General features: G+C 40.4%; 1 protein-coding gene across 3 annotated transcripts in view; it reads left to right on the forward strand.

Moving 5' to 3' along the window:
• Window positions 1-22,807, forward strand: part of LOC6505445 (tau-tubulin kinase homolog Asator) — a 178,499-nt gene that overhangs the window by 16,392 nt on the left and 139,300 nt on the right. The window lies entirely within an intron of this gene.

The following is a 22,807-nucleotide window of genomic DNA, read 5'->3' on the forward strand; positions in this document are numbered from 1 at the left end:
AATATAGCCATATCCGTTTATCTGTCTATTCGTCAGTCGTATAAGAGCGTGAAGTTTAAACGCTATAGGAAAAAGATCATTAAGAGAAATATTTTGGATGCTAACTACTATAATAATCTGTAAGTTCACGGTTAGTTTAAACATGATCAAAAACGCAAAAAATATAGCCATATCCGTTTATCTGTCCATTCGTCAGTCGTATAAGAGCGTGAAGTTTAAACGCTATAGGAAAAAGATCATTAAGAGAAATATTTTGGATGCTAACTACTATAATAATCTGTAAGTTCACGGTTAGTTTAAACATGATCAAAAACGAAAAAAAAAAAAAATTACAAATGACCAATGTGGAACGTGAGAACTTCGAGAAACAGCGAGATTCAAATGAATGCCCGAAAAACTACCCATTTCCAAGGAGTACGAGCAACAGGTGGCGAACTGGAACTGTGACCAAGGCATCCGGCAGTGCTCATAAATGGAGTTAATCCGGCCTTACAAGACACTCGGCCGTGTCCCTGGTTCCCAATATGGACATGGCCAGCCAGCGATGGGTTGGAGAGGATTTATATTCGATTATTAAAATCACTTTTGTTACAGTAAACAGCGTAGCAAGGTGAAGATAGTTTTAATGCCAAGGAACCACATGCCGACGACATATCACAAATGAATGATAGTGACGGAAGTCACTATCCCACAGGAGTCTGTTGGGCTAGGTCATGGTTATGGAACATACATTTTTTATCCTAACTTGGAATTGGATAGTCCATATGTCTTCTAGCTATTCAAGAGAGCATAAGATCTATGAAGTGCCCCTCAGCAATGGTCTGCACAACTCTTTTAAGATGTGTATGATAAGATCTTTTATGATATCGATTTTATAGAAAATTAATAGTGAATTAACGAACTCAAAGTGGAAACTAAAAATTAAAAGTGAGTAATAATTCAAGAGGTACAACTGAACAATATTTTACCGCCCACTAACCAGTGTCAATCCAGTGCTCCGCCAACAGTAGAAGCAACTATAGGGGTTACGAAAGTTTAAAATGGTCTGTTGAAAAAATGTGCACCTCCGCCATAAATGACACATAAATTTCCTGTCGCACTGCGACTATATTTGTGAAAACTGACATGCCTCCGGAAACAGCCATGCCTTTTCCTATTGACGCTGCCTTTAGTTACGGATGCTGCCAATATCACAGTTGCCCAGCGTATCGCTGTCAGTCATCCACTGTCTTCAAGTCGCGTTGTCATCAGCCATTACGTCGAGCGTTGGCCATATCTCAAATGAACTCGATGGATGTTCTTGTGAGCGCCTGTTTCAAGCGCTCGCTGGGTGACTCTGGTTCTGGATGTACACGACTGCCTGCAAACGAGAATCATAGACCTTGAGATCGTCATTTGATGGAGCTGCCCTTCTAGAGATACCTTAAAAATTTAATTTCGAACGGGGGGAGGATTTTGGGACTTGTTTTTAGTCAAGTTTTAGTCATTTAGTTAAAAGTGTGCAAAGCAGTGAGGGAGACATCAGGGTCACCTCCTGAGTCGAAAAAGGCATGTCCGTCGGTCCATCTGTCCGTCTGTCTGCCCGTTTCTTCTAGTCTTTTTCTTCAAACTAGTTTTAAGGCTATCGACATGCAATTATTACTGATATTATGCGGCATCTATCACCGAGCTTGGGCTCGCGGGAGTAACAGAAGTTTATTGAACTTCACCTGAGTTCGCTTGGTATGCGCGGGGTAATTAGGTCCTGAAATTGGGTGCCAACCTTTGCCGCCCAACCCTTTTCACCATCCACGAGATTAAGTTAACTTACGATAATCTAGGAGTGTCCGGCAGTTGGTCCAAATAATGCCACTAGAGCAACATGGTATATTCTAAAGTTGACATCGTGTGTGGACGCACATTTTCCTCAATGATGGTGATTAATATTGGACCCCAGTCAACTGTTGTCATAATAGTATTGAAGCTCAGTACTATGTAAACTGGGCAGCTGCTCCGCTGATGATTAGTTAGAATTTCAACCGCGGAATTAGGAATGTTGAGGTGGATTCCTATATGTAGCTCCCTGCCTTTCTTGTGGTTCTTTACTAAAAAACGTAAAATATTCCGCTTTTACGAGCTGGAATCGATCCTCGGTATGTGCATCTGTTTTTATGTTTGGATCCAAGACAAGGAGGTCGTGTTAGCTATTAAAATTCCTTTCCTTCAGTGCGATTACGTAGGAAGTCCTCCAGATCGTCGAACCGTCCTTCGTTTCAGTGAGTTGACCCATGAGGGACCTGGTCCTGATGGTATTCCATCTGAAAATGTGGCTTTGTATTTTTGCACGAGTCTGTGTGTGCCTTGGCCTTTGTGAAATAGTCATTCTCCGTTAAGCATGGTGGACTATTGGTAGGATCCGGAGTCGTAGTCAAAACCTGTTGAAGGCCTGACTATTATGTTACTGAATTATCCTATAGGCCTCTCTAATTTAAGAATAAGGAGTGACTCGCAGAGGCCAGGAGGGTTAGAAGAGGTGTGCGGGATGAGAAGTTGAGGTCATACTACTGATGACTGGTCTCGGGTTAGTGTTTATTATAAATCAGTTATATGATCCTTCTGTCGGGAGCACTACGCTGAGTATAACTAATGAACGCGGCTATGGCCTCTGATATGGGCACCGCTGTCTCAGATCACTTGGTATTGGGCCTCACCTGAGTTCGCACTTTTCGTCAACACCTAATTTTAATAATTCGAGAATGTATATTTTGGTATCCCGAACGGCTTTTGCAGCGTTTCAAAGCTTTTTGATTATTTACAAAGTTAGTCCTGAACAAACATAGGTTCCATCACCCACAGTTTCCTCGGTACACCTAAGAGAAAAAATTGATCAAATTTTACCATATATTAGGTAAAATGTAGGCCGTGTAATTGCGTTGACCATCATTATTTTTAGTACATATCATTTTTGAAATGTATGTGTACCTACTCAAATAAAAAAATGGCACAAAAATTTTCCAATGGAAGATTTTTTTTTTATTGAAATCAGTAGATCATACCATGTTTTAGTTTTTGATTTAAGGAAAAAGTCGAAAATAAAACTATCGCGCATATGTATTTTTGATTTTGTGCATCGGTATTGGAATTGCTCTGTCATAAGCAGTGCTTATGACACCCCTGTTTTAGATCATATCTAGACATCAGACGTACCTAATAACTTCTAACCGCTATTGAACATCTTTGATAATTTACTATGTGAATAACTCGGGCGTGTAGCCGGAATGGCTACACAAGTATACAAAATTTCAAAAACTTTCTGCCTTTTACATCCCACCATAATTTTTTGATACATGTAGATCTAGTAAACACGAAAATGACTTTCATAAATTTTTTTATGGTCAAATTTTTTTTAATTCACTTTTGAAAAATTTTTTTTTTGGATTTTTGGAGATGTCCAGACTTTTTTAGGTATATCCCGCGTTCTAATGAACCGATTTTATCGAATGAGCACTTATTTTAATGGTAATTGAGTTTGCTACAATTTCATTTTACTAATTTTTCGCTTCGTTGGAAATGGAAAACATGTCAAAAATTGCACTTTTTTGAGTAAATTCAACTGCAATAATTTACATATTGTCCCACGAAAAATATAAATTGTGAAGACAAGTTATGTTTGAATTTAATCAAAGCTTACACTTTTACGGGTAAAATAAGCTATTGATGATGAAAATCTATTGAAAATTATGCAATTTGAGCATTTTTACTATTCGAACGTTTTTTTTTCATTCTCATTCAATGTTATGTATTTTGCTTTCATATAAACTTTATTAAATAGCATTTGTATTATGCATTGTATATTATGTATTATACATCATGTATTTATTTATCGTTTATTTATAATAAATAATTAATTTTTCTTTTTAAATTCTGACAAAGGAGATACAAAAAATCCCAAATGTTAATCACTGGGGGAATTGGGGATTTCCATAAATAATAACTTTTAAAGATATGTTACGTTGGATTTTTTTTATTTGAAGCGTACACTTGACTGTCAAAGACCAGCTGTTTGTCATATTCAATGCATTTCAGCAGTTCAACCATACAATCATATTACTCTTTGGTGTTTGCTGCATGAGCGATGGGAATCGAAGGTTTTTCGTTGCCGTTGTGCAAGAGAACTGTTTTCAAACTAGCTTTGCAACCATCGATGAACAGTCGCCATTCGTCAGGATTATGCTCTTCATTGAGCTCTTGGAACAAACCGCAAATCTCATTGCTTTTTCGTGAAATTCTTCGCGTATGTTTCGTGGCGATTCCGGTAAATCGTTGTTTTTACTCCTGGAGCTAAAAACCCGTGCTGTTTTTTGCGAGATCCAAAGAGTTATAATTTTTCCTTTGTGAGCTCTAAATCATGAACCCAATCGTTCAAACTTTCCTGTGATAGTGGTTGATTCATCAATATTGATTCCAAATCACTTGTGTCCGACGTTTCATTTTCCGATTAGGGCATCTCTTCTGATTCAACATTTTTGAGGAGTGTATCAGGCCACACGGGGTACGGAACGTCACTCAAATGAGGCGTCGTAAACGTCACTCAGCTCTCTCGGGCATACTTCCAATTGGCATTTTTTCCAAAACCACTGATAATGCTGCCGCAGAAATAGCAATCAGTCGTATGACAAAAAGCTTTTCTCCAAATCATCGTCGTGTCGAATTTCAGGTAACGACTGAAATGGACGTGAATAACGTTTAATATATAACAATCCCTCTAGTCCTTTCATATGACGAAGATATAAAGAAAAGTGAAAGGTACATACCTTTTTCTGAAAGCCCATTTGTTAAGAATTGATTGGCATGTGGCACATACACTTTGTGGAGTCCACGAATCGTTAAGATTCGGCTCAATTTTTGAAGTAATGAAAGTACTTTTGTCGTAAGTCATTAGTAAATGATCGTATATTTTTACGGTGTATATGTTCACCGCACACATTACAAAAACCGTTCGGATCGTTTACGCAGGCGAACTCGCGTTTTCTTTTACTCATTTTTCAAAACCTTACGACGTTTTCGACGAACGTCCAGACGGCAACGAGCAACAAATAAACGCGCTGTTCAAAAACCGTTACCGCAAGAACAGTTCATCCACATTAACAAATCGCAACAGCGTCACGTCTTCAGGTTTGTGTTGGTACCACAGCAAATTTGGCAACGCCGCCAGGAAATGTCGCCAACCGTGCTCGTTTTCATCCGAACCAAAAAACTAAAACAGTCTTCGGATTCGGCGGACAAGTTCGAAGAAGACCACAACACAACTGCCCACCTAGCCATCAACGACAATTACTAAAAACTCAATTTATCATTGACACCGGCGCCGACATTTCAGTTATGCCACCCTGCAGAATCGCAAAAACTGTGCTCACTCCACAGCTTCTATTCGCCGCCAATGGTACGAAGATACAAACCTATGGAAAAAAACGCATAACATTGATGCTGGGAATGGAACGAAACTTCGTTTGGACCTTCGTATTAGCTGACGTCAACTGCGCTATCATTGGAGCCGATTTCCTTCAACATTTCGACTTACTCGTCGATATGAAACGACGCAAACTCATCGATCTAGCTACGCTGCACGAATCAACATGTCACGCGCCTCAACGTAAAATCAACGCGATTTTATCCTACGACACAAGCAACCAATACGCTAGGTTGCTTCACGAATACCGCGATCTCGCAACGATCAACTCGAACCGGATGCCAGCAGAGTCCGAAGTAAAAAAAAACGAAGAGTGGCGACCATGCGGCGACTACAGAGAACTAAACAACGTAACAGTGCCGGATCGATACCCTATTCCGTACATACTGGATGTAACAAGCATCCTACACGGTAAAAAGATATTTTCATAAATCGACCTGCAAAAAGCATATCACCAAATCCCTGTCGAACCGCAAGATATTCCCAAAACAGCAATTATCACGCCTTTTGGGCTATTCGAATTCTTGTTCATGACATTCGGCTTACGCAACGCAGCGAAAACTTTTCAGCGTCACATAAACAACGTAATGCAGGATCTTGACTTAGTTTTCGCATACATCGAAGACATTCTGATCGCTTCAGAATCCGAGGAGCAGCACGAGACGCACCTCCGTACGACCTTTGACCGCTCTCGAAAGGCACATCTCACCGTGAACTTCGAGAAGTGCCAATTCGGTAAATATCAACTCACGTTCCTGGGACATGACATCAGCCAGCACGGTTTGAAACCATCCGAAGCCAAAGTGCAAGCCATTCGCCATTTTAAAAAACCGCTTATAGCTAAAGATTTAAAAAAGTTTCTGGGTATAATCAACTTCTATCGGCCGTTTATCCCACGTGCTGCTGATAACCAACACATACTCCAGACGCTAATCCAAGGCAATAAAAAGAACAACAAAACCCCGATACTCTGGTCTACAGAAGCCGACCACGCATTCGACGCCTGCAAGAACGAGCTTGCAAACGCTACGTTGCTGAACTACATGGCACCTAACTCGCAATTAACACTAACCACCGATGCCTCCGATGACGCCATGGGTACCGTGTTACATCAGATCGAGCAGACGCAACTTCTGGGTTTCTTCTCCAAGAAATTGACACCGACGCAAAAGAAGTACAACACCTACGATAGAGAACTGACTGCCCTCTATCAGGCCATTTTGCACTTCAAGTTCGCATTGGAGTACAGAAACTTTATAATTTTCACCGACCACAAGCCGCTGATGTACGTTTTCAATCAAAACAGCGAGAGAGCATCACCGCGACGCGCGCGCCAAATGGATTTCATCATCCAATTCAGTACCGATATCCGGCACATCACAGGAGAGGAAAACAACGTGGCAGATCTTCTCTCACGCATCGAAGCCATCAAACACATCGACTTCGACGAGATGGCACTGGAATAGGAAAACGACGACGAACTACAATCGCTACTCAATTCTGATCCAGAAAATACCATCTCACTAACCAAATTATCCCTTTCAGGCTCAAACAAGCAATTGTACTGCCACGTCGCCAATAACCAGATACGCCCGTTCGTGCCCAGATATCTACGCCAAACCGTGGTTCAAGCCTTGCATTCGCTGAGCCATCCAGGAGTTAAGGCGACGAATAAAATGGTCGGCAAACACTATGTTTGGCCCCACATGGCGAAGGATGTGGCTAAAATCGTACGCTCTTGCATCCCGTATCAAAAAGCTAAAATCCAACGACGCACAAAATCGCCACTGGGAGAGGTTGCCGCCAGCGACGCCCGTTTCGAACACATCAACATCGACATCGTTGGCCCACTGCGATCATCGAACGGATACCGATACTGCCTCACGTGTATCGGTCGCTTCTCAAGATGGCCCTGGTTCGCTCTGTACGGAATCCCTCTTCTCATCACAACAGATTTAGGCCGACAATTTGAGTCCACACTATTCCAAGAGCTCGCCAAAATTTGCGGTTTAAGCACCTGCGCACGACGGCGTACCACCCACAAGCCAACAGGATGATCGAACGCTAGCACAGAACATTAAAAGCTGCCTTAAAATGCGCTGATCCTATTAACTGGAGCAGTTCCTAGGCCTACGTATAATAGTTAAAAGCGACATCGGGCTGAGCCCAGCTGAAATGGTTTATGGCACCGCTCTACGTGTCCCTGGCGGATTTTTTACACCAAACACACAAAAAAAAAAAATTAAACCATTGCAATGGTTTGTAATTGCAATGCATTGTACCACGTCAGAGTGGATCGAGTCAAAACCCCTCTGGAAGCAAACTACGAGGGTCCGTTCGAAGTGCTAGCAAAGCACGACAAGTACTTTACGCTCAAAGGACACTCAAAAGACAACAAGGTGTCTATCGACAGACTTAAACCGGCATACATCTTTCAAAACGAATATCCTCCGACTCAAGAGAAAACGACAGCGCCAACTGCCCAGCCAATCGAGCCGTTATCAAGATCAGGACGACGAGTCAGATTCCTAGCAAAGTGTCTTTCCTATCTGGAACTCTAGGAGGGGGTAACTGTGGCAACCCTAAGTGCTTACCATAGCACAATCGAACTCGATATCTCACGAGAGTATCGCTGGAGGCCATCTCTAGAAACACAACATTTTCTGCGCCTCACGACATCGTCAGCTTCATCCGCAGATAGCAACGATTTGTTATTTTTTATTAGTTCTAAGCAAATATATAGTGAATAAACGAACATTAAAGATCTATTAAAAACAACTTAAATAATCTTGATAATAAATAATAATCATCTTTAAAATATACGGTTGGGGAAGTTTTCATATAAATAAATGATAAATAAATATAAATAAATAATAAAAAAATACATGATGTATAATACATAATATACAATACATAATAAAAATGCTATTTAATAGAGTTTATATGCAATCAAAATACATAATAATGAATGAGAATGAAAAAAAACGTTCGAATAGTAAAAATGCTCAAATTGAGTGATTTACTCAAAAATTCATAAAATCCATAATTTTCAATAGATTTTCAATAGATAGCTTATTTTAGCCGTAAAAGTGTAAGCTTTGATTAAAAAAATTCAAATTCGTGGGACAATATGTAAATTATTGCAGTTGAATTTACTCAACAAAATGCAATTTTTGACATGTTCAAGCCTTTACCGCCGAGCAGTGATTTATTTGGAGGTAAAATAATAATTTCATTAATTTTCCTTCCAAACATAGCCCTGCTCTGCTTCTTCATCTCTTACGGTGTTGCTTCTATTCTATTGCTCCTATTTCTCGCTCAATAGAGATCGTTATCTCTATTCTTTGCATTTTACTAACTCGCACTATCTGCTCTCTTCAATCTCCCCCTTTCGTTTCCCTGGTACAGTGGTACAAGGTTCATCAATGTTATTAATAAATTATTTATTGAATTTTTAATAATTGTTAATAAATTAATTATGTCGGAGATAAGATAGATTTAATTCAAATAATATTTACTGATTAATTATAAGTTAAGTGTATGGTCCAAAAGGAAATAAATGAGCACTGAAAATGAAGAGAGAGAAGCTTATTAGAATAAGAGCGCGGTAGGAAGAGAGAGTAAAGCCCTGCTGAGCGTGGCGCAATGATGGAAAGAAGGAAGAGGAAAGGGAAGGCAATCAAGAACAGCCATCCGAAGTGAACGGTCATAAGAAAGAATATCGTTGCGACTCGCTGCGCGTGTAAAATAGAAGATGACTGAGAAAAACGACCAACATTTCCGGACATCAGAAGTGGGATCACCGCCCCTACAAGATAACTCGGAAGATAGCTGGCGCAGACTGTTAGAATCGCAAAATAGAGTGATAACCGAACTATTAAAAGCAACGCCGCAACCTGACACGCGCGCCGCATCCGCGATGTTACCGATATTCAACCCCGAAGCTGCAGAAGCCGACGTGGCAGCATGGTGCAAAACGGCGGATATGATTTTAAGTGAACATCCACGAGAAGGTGCATCCTTGGTGATGACGCTCAGCAAATCGCTACTCGGTAGTGCATCGCAGTGGCTTTCGCAAATTTGTTTTCCCGGAATGAGCTGGTCGCAATTCCGAGAATTGTTCATGGAACGCTACGAAGGCAACGAGACGCCGGCAGCAGTGTTGCTCAACATGCTCAAGGGACGTCCCAATGCAAATGAATGCCTCTCGGTGTATTCCAGCCGACTAATTACATCGTTATTGACCAAGTGGAAATCAATGACCCATGAGGAGATCGCTTTATCCCTAGTCTTGGCTCATGCATCCCAATTTGACCCCAGACTGCAGCGTGTAGCGTTCACCACAAACATAAAAACACGTGCTGAACTGCAACAACAACTCAAGGCGCACACGTTCAGCAGAAATTTAGAATTTTCTGGATCAGAGGGACCCGAGAGAAAGAGATTCAAAATGCAGACGCCGATTAGACGCCATAATTGCGGAAAACTTGAACATAAGGCAATGGAGTGCCGCAAGAGGAGAACAGAAGAACGAAACGAGACTAGACAAGCAACAACAGAACAACGAGGGTACGAGAGAGATCAACAATAACTTGCTTCAAGTGTGGCGGCGTTGGGCATATCGCTTCAGTGTGCACGAGAGGAACAGCAACAGCGAGCCGAAGCAACAACGAAAGGAGAGTAGACATGTGCGCAGTACATCAACCAAATGGGACTGCAATTCAATTTGGTGAGAAGTTTCCATTTTTCTTTGATTCTGGATCAGAATGCTCTTTGGTGAAAGAAACAGTCGGTGCCAAGCTGGCCGGAAAAAGAATCTTTAACATGGTTGTTTTGAGAGACATAGGCGACAATGTTGTCAAGAGCAATATGCAAATTCTGTCCACCATACAAATTTCTGAATTTAATTTTTAATTGTCATTTCACGTAGTAGATAATAAGTGCCTCAAATATGATATGATAATTGGACAAGACATTTTTGAGCTTGGTTTTGGAGTAACTTTAGAAAGAGATAGATTCGATATCTACAAAACTCAAACCGTATTGTCTTAAAACAATGATAAAAATGTAAACGAGATAGATCATAAAAGTAATGTTAATTTGGAGCTAAGCAATAGTGATAAGTGAAAATTAAACGACATACTGGCCAAATATTCCAAATTTCACAATGATGGCATTCCAAATAGACGTGTTACTACAGGTTCTTTAGAAATCCGTTTAGTGGATGTAAACAAAACAGTACAGAGACGACCATATCGTCTTAGCGAGAGTGAGAAAGAAATAGTAAGAGAAAAGCAAATGATTCAGCAAATGCTAGAATGCAACGTAATTAGACCAGTAGCTCCCCTTTCTCTAGTCCAATGTTACTTGTAAAAAAGAAGAACGGCAGTGACAGACTGCGCATACATTATCGAGAACTCAACGCAAATACTGTTTCAGATAGATACCCCTTGCCATTAATATCAGACCAAATAGATCGCCTGCAAGGCGGTAAATATTTCTCTAGCCTAGACATGGCCAGTGGCTTCTATCAGGTGCCAATTCACCCCGATTCGGTTGAGCGAACTGCATTCGTGACACCAGAGGGTCAATATGAATTTTTAGCTATGCCCTTTGGCCTCAAAAACGCTTCGTCAGTCTTTCAACGTGCCATAGTTCGAGCTTTAGGGGATTTGGTTAATAAATATGCAGTAGTCTATATCGATGACGTATTAATTGTTTCTAGTACTATAGAGGAAGCATTTGACAGATTGGAAACAGTTCTAAGCATATTATCAAAGTCAGTCTTTTCCTTTAACATTAAAAAATGCAAATTTCTGCAAACGGAGATAGAGTACTTAGGTTTTCTTATAAGAGATGGCGAGTTAAAACCCAATCCTCGAAAAATACAACCGCTAACCCAACTTCCCAAACCAGAATCAGTCACACAAACTAGACAGTTCATAGGTTTAGCATCTTACTTTAGGAAATTTGTCCCACATTTCTCAGAAGTAATGAAGCCTCTTTATCTGCTAACATCAAAAATAAACGAATTTGAGTGGAGCGAAAAGCATGAGGCAATTCGAAAAAAAATTATTAAGGTGCTAACTAGTGATCATGTTTTGATCATATTCGATCCAAATTTACCAATAGAGCTGCATACGGATGCTAGCGCCAATGGGTATGGCTCTATGCTATTGCACATGGTAGATGGTCATCGCCGTGTAGTTGAGTATTACAGTAAATGCACCACAATATCCGAGTCAAAATATCATTCGTATGAACTCGAGACATTGGCGGTGTACAATGCGATTAGAAATTTCCGACATTATTTAAGCGGCAGAAAGTTCACAGTATATACGGACTGTAATTCTGTTAGTGCAAGTCAAAAGAAAGCGGCATTGACCCCGCGGGTTCATCGTTGGTGGTCATTTCTGCAGTCATACGAATTCCAGGTGGAATATAAAAAAGGGAGCCAAATGGCTCACGTTGACTGCTTGTCTAGGAATGCCGTCACCATAGAAGAGCAGGAAAGTTTGAGTAAGGTAGTGGAGGTACGAGTTGACTTGGCAACTATAACCCACAACTGGCTTACATCCGAACAGAAGCGTGATCAAGACATATCGCAAATCATGACCGAGTTAAATAGTGATGAAATGCAGAAAGAAATATCTAGTTCTTATGAAATCAGGAATAGTTTGCTGCATCGTAAAATTCAAAGAAATGGGAAGACACGATGCTTGCCAGTCGTACCCAGGGCATTTAGGTGGTCGGTGGTTAATCATGTTCACGAAGCTGTAATGCACTTGGGGTGGCAAAAAACCCTAGATAAGATTTACGAGCAATATTGGTTTGATGGAATGTCAAAATACGTGCGAAGATTTGTAGAAAATTGTGGGACATGTAAATTGTTAAAATCGGTGTCAGGTAAAATACAATCGGAGTTACATCGCATTCCCAAAGTAGAGATACCATGGCATACGGTGCACATTGATATTAGTGGGAAATTAAGCGGAAAAGAGGACGAGAAGGAATACGTAATAGTTCAAATTGATGCCTTCACCAAATTTGTTTACCTGTACCACACGTGGAACTTGGACACGGTGAACTGCATACAGTCAGTAAAGTCTGCGATATCAGTATTTGGTGTTCCTAACAGAATTATAGCGGACCAAGGTAACGAGCTTCACGAGTAGCGAATTTCGAAAATTCTGTTCCAATAACAAATTTGACCTTCATGTAGTAGCAACGGGTGCCAGTAGGGACCAAACGAAGTTGGATCCAAAGTTTAAGGGGCCATTCGAAATTGTACAATTGCTAGATGGTGACCTATATTTGTTAAAATCATTGACAACTAGAAGAGTATATAAATACCCGCATGATAGTGTGCGTAGTGTGCCTAAAGATCGAGAGACCTTGGAATTTGAAGAAGAGCTTGACGACGGCAAAAAGTAGTGCGTGCAAGCAAGAGATCTGGGACCCAAGAGGGGTGCGAGGGAAACATTTTATGCAGAAGAGAGCGTAGTACTCTGATTTGTATGAGAGAAGCCTGCTAAAATTATGATTTGATGATGAGTGAAATGTTAACCAGATGATTGAGCTTGAGCGGAAGAGAGCGTGTACTCTAAGATATGTGAAAGAAAAGAAAGTTATCCTGCTAAGCTAATCTCTGATGGATATCCAAGTGGTTGGGTTTGTACGGAAGAGAGCTTGTACTCTAGAGAATTTGAGAAGTGTTATCCCGTCAAACTAACGCTTGAAGGCACAAGAAGTGCAATTGAATTTGTTTTGAAGTATAAGTAAGCTTTGTAATCATAGGGATAAGATAAGTAATATTAAATATTGACAATGATGTGTTCTGATAAATCTTGTACTATGCAAAGCAACACGAGGACGTGTTATAGTCAGGAAGGCCGTGTCGGAGATAAGATAGATTTAATTCAAATAATATTTACTGATTAATTATAAGTTAAGTGTATGGTCCAAAAGGAAATAAATGAGCATTGAAAATGAAGAGAGAGAAGCTTATTAGAATAAGAGCGCGGTAGGAAGAGAGAGTAAAGCCCTGCTGAGCGTGGCGCAATGATGGAAAGAAGGAAGAGGAAAGGGAAGGCAATCAAGAACAGCCATCCGAAGTGAACGGTCATAAGAAAGAATATCGTTGCGACTCGCTGCGCGTGTAAAATAGAAAATGACTGAGAAAAACGACCAACATTTCCCGACAATTATTTAAACTTTTAATAATTTTGGAATTTAAATTGGTCTGTGCGTTGAAGTCTTGTAATAAGACAATCTCGTCTTCCCAGCCTTCCATCCACTGCTGGCTTTGTGAAAACGTTTTAAACGCTAAGTGTGCCGGGTTCACGGCCTCAGGTCTGGTCTACACTTTTGCTGTGACGGTTGTCGTGCTATTCAGGACGAAATGAGATCGTTCATGAGGCAGACTAAAGGAGGCGGATTCAAGGAGTTGATTAGTGGTTTTCGTAAAATCAATGACCAACTCTGGGCGCTCGAGTAGTCTTAGCGCACTAAATGAGTCTCCAAAGCGTAAGAAATCCCCTTTTAGTGATGTGCTTGTGGTGAATAATCTATGCGGCCGCTTATATCTCTGGCCACCCCAAGGGCCAGACCTTCGGACCGGAAAATTCGGCTTCCAAATATCTCAGAATTAATGAGCAATTGTACGATATGTCCTCTGTGGCATCGCTTCAAGTGATCCCAGAACCAATAATTCAAACCCCCGTAACAGTCACCAAACAGGGTAATCAACCGTCCGGACCCCAGGTACGTACTGATGCCCGGTACGTACTGATTAGTTACGACTTTATTAGTTACGGCAGCACCAAAACCCTTGCAGGTGATCCCACCATCGAAACACATTTTTGTTTCCCGGCTTGCCCCTGATACTTCTCAGATTGATATCTCGGCTTTCATCAAAGCCAAAACAAAAGTTGACATAAAGGTGGTGGACATTACAAAATTTAAATATTCATACACCAGGCACTCGTCTTCTTTCAAAATACATGTGCCCTTGCAGATGTTCAAGACAAATTTGTTCCGCCAGCTTTTGGCCAGAGAATATTTTCGTCCAAGAACATCAGCCAAGTACGGTGAAAAAAAAAATATCCAAACCTGTGGGTGTAAAACTCCCACATGTCGTGCTTAGAATACCAACATACATCAGAAAATCATAATGATTAACGAAAGGCATTTGGAGTGTAAACTAGTGCTATCTAGTGAGATACAATTATTCACTGCGCGTCACCAGATTAGGGGCCCCCTTGGTGCTTGCGTTTGAAGTGAAATATCTAAACTATAAAAGATTGAACTGTGCAATTATTTTCCAATATAATTCGGTTAATTCTCTAATTAAAAAAATATTTTAGAACGCAGTATGTATTTTCATAGATTTTTATTAAATTAAAAACTAAAGAAACTGTATGTTACAGTGACAAATAGTTATTGTTAGTGACTTAAGTTTTTTTCATGTCCTGAATAGGACCCATTTTTCTGTAGATATTCCGTCGACATTATAAAAATCTAATCTACAACTAAGTGGCGTCCCATTCTATAAAAATTCAGTAACAAATAAAATGAGAAAGAAAAGTAAACTTTTTCAGCAGACGAAGTTATTTTACTCTTGGAGTAAGTTTCAGAGAGCTTACTGAAGCTTGCGTGGGTGAGTGGAAAGAGCGCGAGACTCCTAGCAACTGGTAAAACAATAATTTTTATTTATGTTTTTTTTAAAGAACCATTAAAGTGAATTACCTTTTGTTTATTTTTAAGGAAAAATACTGGCTTATTACATATGTGAAATATTATGCTTTTTAATCATTGTGATCATCATAGTATTTGTGGCCGAGAGTGCTATGGTTCAACACTTTTTGTTCGCGTTTGTGAGCGCATCTTTACTCTTAATAGACAAACATGCCGTCCGCTTTCACTAAACGGTATACAGATCATTCAAGCTAATGAAGTAACCTTGATAGACGACTAACCTGGCGTAACCACATCGAACGCAAGAAGATGCACCTAAAACTGAAAGCCAGCAGCCTCCACTGGATCATAAACTCACGGTCGCCACTGTGCCTGGACTATACGCTCTTACTCTACAATTTAGTCCTAAAGCCAATCTGGACGCATGGCTCCCAGCTGTGGGGAAACGCGAGAAGCAGCAACATATATATCATATAGCGCCCACAATCAAACATCTTGGGAACTATCACTGGGGCACCTTGGTATGTTTGCGACGAAAACATCCACCGGGATCTTTGCATCCCCGCAGTGAAAGACGAAATCCAGAAGCAAAGAGAGCCCTTCAAAGAAAAACTGTCTTCGCACCCAAATTTCCTCGCTCGGGTTTCTAGCGACGCAACGACCTTTTAATCCAGCAATCGATTTTTATGGCCGTCTAACTCTGTATCAGTCAATATGACTGTTAGTTAAGTTAAAAATATAAGATTTGATACACCTCTTGTTAGTCTCGTAAAGAAAAGATTCACGAATTAAAAGGAACGTTTAAAAAAAAAATGCTGAACGTTGAAAATGAATTGAGAAACGAAAGAATGTGCATGTCTCACTCGCACAACATACCCGGGAGAAAAATTTAATTGATTGAGCGCGAGTAAACGTACTTCGAATAAATTCGAATGCGTTCATGAATGTACGATACAACTATTCATGTTTACGTTTATTTTTAGACACTGGAATAATAAAAATAGAAAAACGAAGGCAAGTCAATGTTATTTGTTTTGATAAAATTCGTTATTATTTAATGAAATCCTTTCGCTTAATATGGCTGCATTCGACATTCTGAAGTATCTTTTCTTCCCATTTTAACTCAGTCCGAATGAAGTCCAAAATATAAGAATGCTCAAGAGAGACTCTCTCACTTTTACTCACTTAATTCAGTCTCAGTCTCAGTCTCAGTCTAGCTTTCTTTGCGTTCGGACGTTTATTTTCTGCTATGTCGCCGCTCGTTTGTTCGGAGTGCAGTGGGGAAGTTACTGCTACGCAGCTTCGTGGGTGTGAGGCCGTTCGGTGCTCATCGATCTGCCGACGTGCGTATCATACCGCTTGTGTAGATTTACCATCCGAGGCTATAAAACTTCAAATAAACATTCCAAACTTACAGTGGCAATGTGATAGTTGCGTCATTGGAAACGACTCTCATTCAAAAATTGATGAGCTTAATATGAAGTTTTTTGGCCTGGAATCCCTTTACATGAGCATTAATGCAAAATTGGATCTTGCTCTTGAAAGTTCGTCTGGGCCCATGGCTGCTTCAGAGGGGTCTCAAGAAATGACACCCCCTACTAATTCTATTAACGCTGAAAATAAAAAGTCTTCATTGGCCCAGATCCCCACTGGGTCAAAAGTGGCTGTCCCAAGAAATAAGAGGAATAACCCAAGCAGGCGCATTGTTGGACATGCAGCCAGCTGTGCGCAGCTCCAAGTTCTTCCCACTCTAAAATACCTGCACATTGGTAAATTTGCAACGGCTACCCAACCGGAGGCACTGTGCAAATATGTCGCTGATAAGTTGCACCTGGACCCCAGTGATATAGCCTGTGCTAGATTGGTTAAAAAAGATGCTGATATCAACGCTCTAAAATTCGTCAACTTTAAATTGGGAGTTCCCGAGCAACATTTCCCCGCTGTCTTCAAGGTTGATTTTTGGCCCATGTCGGTAAAAGTCACTCGTTTTCTTCATAGAGAGCCTGCTAAGGTTATTGACCTCCCTGCGAGACTCCCTCGATCAAACCCTGGAGCGTCAAAAAATCCCCAGTAAGCGGCGCCACTGGAGCCGTTATTTTTCCCTCTTCATATTCTCGACCGGTCATCACATTCTCCCTCTCCCGAGCCGCCAACAACATTCGGCGCTGGCAGTTATGTAAACTGTTGATGTCACTTCCTACGTTATTCTGCTCCCGTCAATGCACTATTTGCTCCAACAACAGCAGCTGATCCCAAGGTGGGCTGTTTGCATATTATCTTCGCTTGTGGACCTCCAGCAACAACAAATGGTTCGTTATCGTCTTATTGTGAGCCCCTCTCTGTTTATCTTATCTTTCTTGGATGGGTTGTCCACTGTGAGACTGACCACTCGTGGTCGGTCTCGAAAAAAGTGAAATAGATATTTAAAAAACTTTTCAAAGGTGTAAAGCTTAAATATCTTCCTTTATTATGAAGTTATGTATTTTTTAATTAATAACATTTGTAATTTTTTAACGTAAGCTTAAGGTATTTTAAAAAGTTGTAGAACAAATGTTGCTCATATGTTGCTCAGGGTTGCCAAGAAAAATATAGTGCAAACAGACAAACTGCTTTCATTTCGAAAACCCTGTAAAAATCGAATTTCTTGAGTAACCTTTGAACGAAATGTCGGATCGGGTCGGTTGGATTACCAATCGCGTCTTTATAAGTAAAATGCGAATATTCCATCTGGGGACCAAATTGTCTCCACCAGCCCCAATTAAGTGATTCAAAATTTTTTTACTTTCACCCTGATTTCTCCAAACCAAAAAACTGTTGGAAAATATTTGATTCGACTATATCGGTCGACTATATCCTATAGCTGCAATATAACTGATTGCTCGGAAATGCCATAACTTTTCGAAAGGATCACCCCCAAGATACAAGCTACACGGCATGATGGCTGACTCAGATCCCCTTCATACAAGGGACCCCTTCATTAATCGTTGATGACAAAATTGAGAATAATACCGCGATCTAAAACTTAAAACGTTACGCAGAAAGGACTCGCGGTGCTACGGTGTTAATTCAACCACTTATATATGGATCTCGCAGTCTACGTCTGGAGTCTACAATATGGGGGCGAAATATAAGCAGTTGCACAGTGGGCCTTGAGTGATATTTTCAGTCTCAGTCTAGCTCTCTTTGCATTCGGACGTTTATTTTCTGCTAATGTCGCCGCTCGTTTGTTCGTGGGGAGTGCAGTGGGGAAGTTTCTGCTACGCAGCTTCGTGAGTGTGATGCCGTTCGGTGCTCATCGATCTGCCGCCATGCGTATCATACCGCTTGTGTTGATTTACCCTCAGAGGCTATAAAACTTCTAATAAACATTCCAAACTTACTGTGGCAATGTGATAGTTGCGTCATTGGAAACGACTCTCATTCATAAATTGATGAACTTAATATGAAGGTTTTGGATCTGGAATTCCTTTACATGAGCATTAATGCAAAATTGGATCTTGCTCTTGAGTCCACTTGCAGTGGTTCTTGGAGTCCACTGTGAGACTGACCACTCGTGCTCACTTTTCGGCGTCTGGAGGAAATGTTTGTTTACATCTTGGTCTGGAGCGTAGAGCATCGCTACGCGTTGATGCTCAAAACTATATTAGCTCTATATCTTTATCTTTACCTGTCACTGGATTCGCAGGGCGACTGGACATTCATAGGTCCAATCTGGAGATTAAGGAAAATTTATGTGTGTCCACGTTGGCTATCTTGGAAGCTATGCGTTTGGGATATGTGGCCTCTAGCATCAGGACCCTGCCAGTGCCTTCACATATACTACACTGCCGTCCAATTCCTACAGTGGACTGCATGGATCGTGCTGCCTTGGGCTCTAATAAGAGTTAAAAGTTTTCTTTCGAAATATATCTGGAATGCGGACCAAATCCCGCATGGTGCTTTTGAATTCTGCAGTCTGTGATTTTAATGTAATCGTTCTCGTGGAAACATGGCTCAATAGCAACTTTAGTTCCTCTGAGTTCTTTGAACCCAAATTGTTTCAAGTATAAGTAGAAAAGACCGTGATTCATCAGCACCCATTGTGAGCGAGGAGGTCACTATCCGCCGATCCATGTTGGCCACGGTGGTTTGCCTTAAGGTTGGCGACCCTATACTGGACCAGCTAGCCGTCTCAATTCAGGACATTCAGGGCCCTTTCATCATCATTGCATCGTATGTCCCACCAAACAGCGCATTCAGTACTTATCAAGCGCATATGGAAAATATCGCCAGTGTCTGTGGTAGCATGGAGGACCCTACGACTCTGATGGTTGCTGGCGACTTCAACTTGAGCTCTATTGTTTGGACTTGGGACCCCCACCGTCTGTCTGTCGGTTTCTACGCAAACTAGTCTCTCAGTTTTAGAGCTATCGAGTTGAAACTTTGCACACATCCTTCTTTTCCTTGCAGGTAGTACATAAGTCGGAACGGGATCGGTCGACTATATCCTATAGCTGCCATATAACTGATTGATCGGAAATGCCATAACTTCGTTGTTTTTTAAGATGGAGGGTTGGGACTTTCCACACATGTTATATTTGACCAACATATCTTATGTACATCTTATGTATATCTTATGTATTTCGTAAGGATCGGCCGACTATATCCTATAGCTGTCATAGAACGATCGGAATTGGCATAACTTTGGTGTTTTTTAAGTTAGAAAGATGGGATTTGGTACAGATTCTATTTTGGAAAAAACAATCTGATCTGCCAATTTTCATGAGGATCGGCCGACTATAAACGATCCGCTATATATCTAATAAAATAAGATGGGTGGCGCCACCTAGCGGACTGCGACTGAACTGCAAGGGTATATCAACTTCGGCTCCGCCCGAAGTTAGCTTTCCTTTCTTGTTTTAAATAATGTCGTTCATAGTAAAGTAGATATTTGTAATGTACCATTAAGACCGTGTGATATGCACCATAAGCCATTGTTGATACACATTGAATTTTATAGTTTTCTGCCTTCCCCTTACCTATTTCTTATTATCACTTTAATGAGTCTAACCTTTCACTTATTAATAACGCTATTGTAAGTTTTGATTGGGTTTCCCTTTTTTCGGATGGCACGATTGATGATTGTTATACTAAGTTTTTGGTTGCTCTTTTCAATATTATCGACAATGATGTCTCCGTTAGGGTTCGAAGGTCGTTCAAGCTGCCTTGGTATACAGAGGATCTAAAAAACTTAAAGATCTATTCTTTATAGGGACAAATTTTACAAGCGATTTCTAAAGACAGTGGAACAAATGGCTGGTGAGTTGTACCGGCAATATAAGCGGGAGTTTGAATTCCTCAATAAATTTCTATACAACCAATATATTACTGATGTTGAAGCGATAACTCCGATAAGACATTTCTGAACTTTTTGCGAAATATTTTGCCTCAAACCTTGAGCCGAAGGTCTCCTGGGATGAGCAGGAGGTACTTCAAAAAATTTTGCCTCTTCTTGAGGTTGGAAGCTTGGACACATTAGATTGTGACATTGTTGAGGCCTCTAGTCATTTTAATGAGTCGCATACACCTGACTTAGATGGTATCTCCCCATTCTTCATTAAGAAGGGTATTGCATCCTTAACCACACCTCTGGAACTTCTGTTCTCTTTATCATTATCATCGGATAAGTTTGCTTTTCGATGGAAAATTACCTCGATCACGCCCATTTATAAAGGTGGCAGCAGGGCAGACGTCACTAACTATCGGCCTATCGCCAAGATATGTAATATTGCCAAGTTACTTGAGCGTATCGTCACCAAAAAGCAAGCATTTTTTATTCGCAACTTTATTTCTCACAATCAACATGGATTCCTGCCTGGGCGATCCACCACAACCAACTTTGTGGTTTTCTCTAAGCACTGCCTGGAAGCCTTTGAACGCCGATGTCAGGTCGATACCATTTATACGGACTTCTCTAAAGCCTTTAATAAAGTTTGCCATGCAGCCCTACTTGCTAAATTGTTCAGATTAGATGTTCATTCTTCCATGTTACGTTGGTTGGAGTCTTATTTGGCAGACCGACCATGCCACATTCCCATTGGTGATGCCACCTCGAGTCCCTTTATTGCCTCATCTGGCCTCCCGCAAGGTAGTTCTTTGGGGTCGCTCCTATTCATCATTTTCATCAATGACATCTCCTCTTGCTTTCTTTATTCAAACTTTTTGTTATACGCGGATGACCTTAAAGTGTTTAAGGCCATTAGCTGCATTAGGGATAGCTATCTACTGCAGGATGATTTGCGCCGAGTCTCTTCTTGGTGCGCCCTCAATCTTCTTCCTTTAAATTTAGTTAAATGTCATTTCATTAGTTACAGTAAGAGGGCGCTTGACTTATGTACTTCCTATGCAATTGGCAACCATGACCTGCAGCTCAAGGAGGAGGTGGTTGATCTTGGCGTCCTTTTTGACTCAAATTTAAAATTTTCCAGCCATTTAGATTTTATAATGCCTAAGGCGTATGCCATGTTGGGTTTTGTGAAGCGGCACACAGACCAATTCAAGAGCCCGTACGCGAAGCTTAGTGTTTACGCCGCATTCGTCCGGTAGAGGCTGGAATATGCCTCTATTATTTGGAGCTCCGCAAATAAATTAAAATAAGTTTCAATAGAGTTGAGCGGTTGCAGAAAAAATTTTTAAAATTTGCAATTCTCCCTTTAAGGTTTGTGGATCCTCTACCCTCATACCATAGCCGGTGCCTTCTCCTCCACATATGTACACTTGAGGCATATGTACACTTGTACACTGAGGATCGGGGCACTGTGGCTGCTTTAACTTTCATCAATAATATAGTAATTAGCAGCATTGATTGCCCCATGTTATTGGGGTTTATTAACTTCAATGTGCCCCAAATGGATCTTCGCTCGTTTGCTCCCTTTCGGATTGCTTGTCGTAGGGCCAATTACCTTTTGAACGAGCCTATGATAGAGCATTATCATTTTTTAATACATTGTCGCCTAGCTTCCGAACTAAGTGGGGCTCAGATAAACAAGCATTTAGGGTCTTATTGGTTAGGCATTTATTAAGTAGTATGTAAGTTAGATTGTATAGTAGCCATGTAAGATTAAAATAATCAATGGCGAAAAAGAAATAAATAAATAAATAAATAAATTCGTTTTGTCTCATGCACTCATTTACAACATTAAAAATTTAATTCCTGTTTTTTGTGTGTTTATGTAGAATATGATCGTCCGATCCCGAAAAACTATTGTTAATCAATTTATTCGTAACCTGTGTCTTTTAATGAAAAACCTGTGAGTGAAATCACAAGGAAAAATGTTGAAAAATAAGAAAGTAGATCCGATCGTTCCTATGGGAGCTGTATGTTATAGTAGTTCTAAAAAGTTGTCAAACTTGATTTGCCTGATACCAAATAAATCCATTTGTAACATATAATAAGAAAAAGGGTTGTCGAAATGACTTCGTTTTGACTATTTTTTCGAGCTTTTTTCATAAATAGATCAGAAATGAGGATAGAATATTTTTTATGGAAAAATCGTTCTAAAAAATCTAAACCTGTGCTAAGCGGAAATTTGGGTCAATTTAAATTTGAATTTCCTGAAAACCTGATTTTTTGAAATTTGAAATTGCTTATTGATAAAAAAAAAGTTCATTCGGCATTTGTTG

Source organism: Drosophila ananassae (assembly GCF_017639315.1).
Source record: "Drosophila ananassae strain 14024-0371.13 chromosome 4 unlocalized genomic scaffold, ASM1763931v2 tig00000054, whole genome shotgun sequence".
Classification (NCBI taxonomy): Eukaryota; Metazoa; Arthropoda; class Insecta; order Diptera; family Drosophilidae; genus Drosophila; species Drosophila ananassae.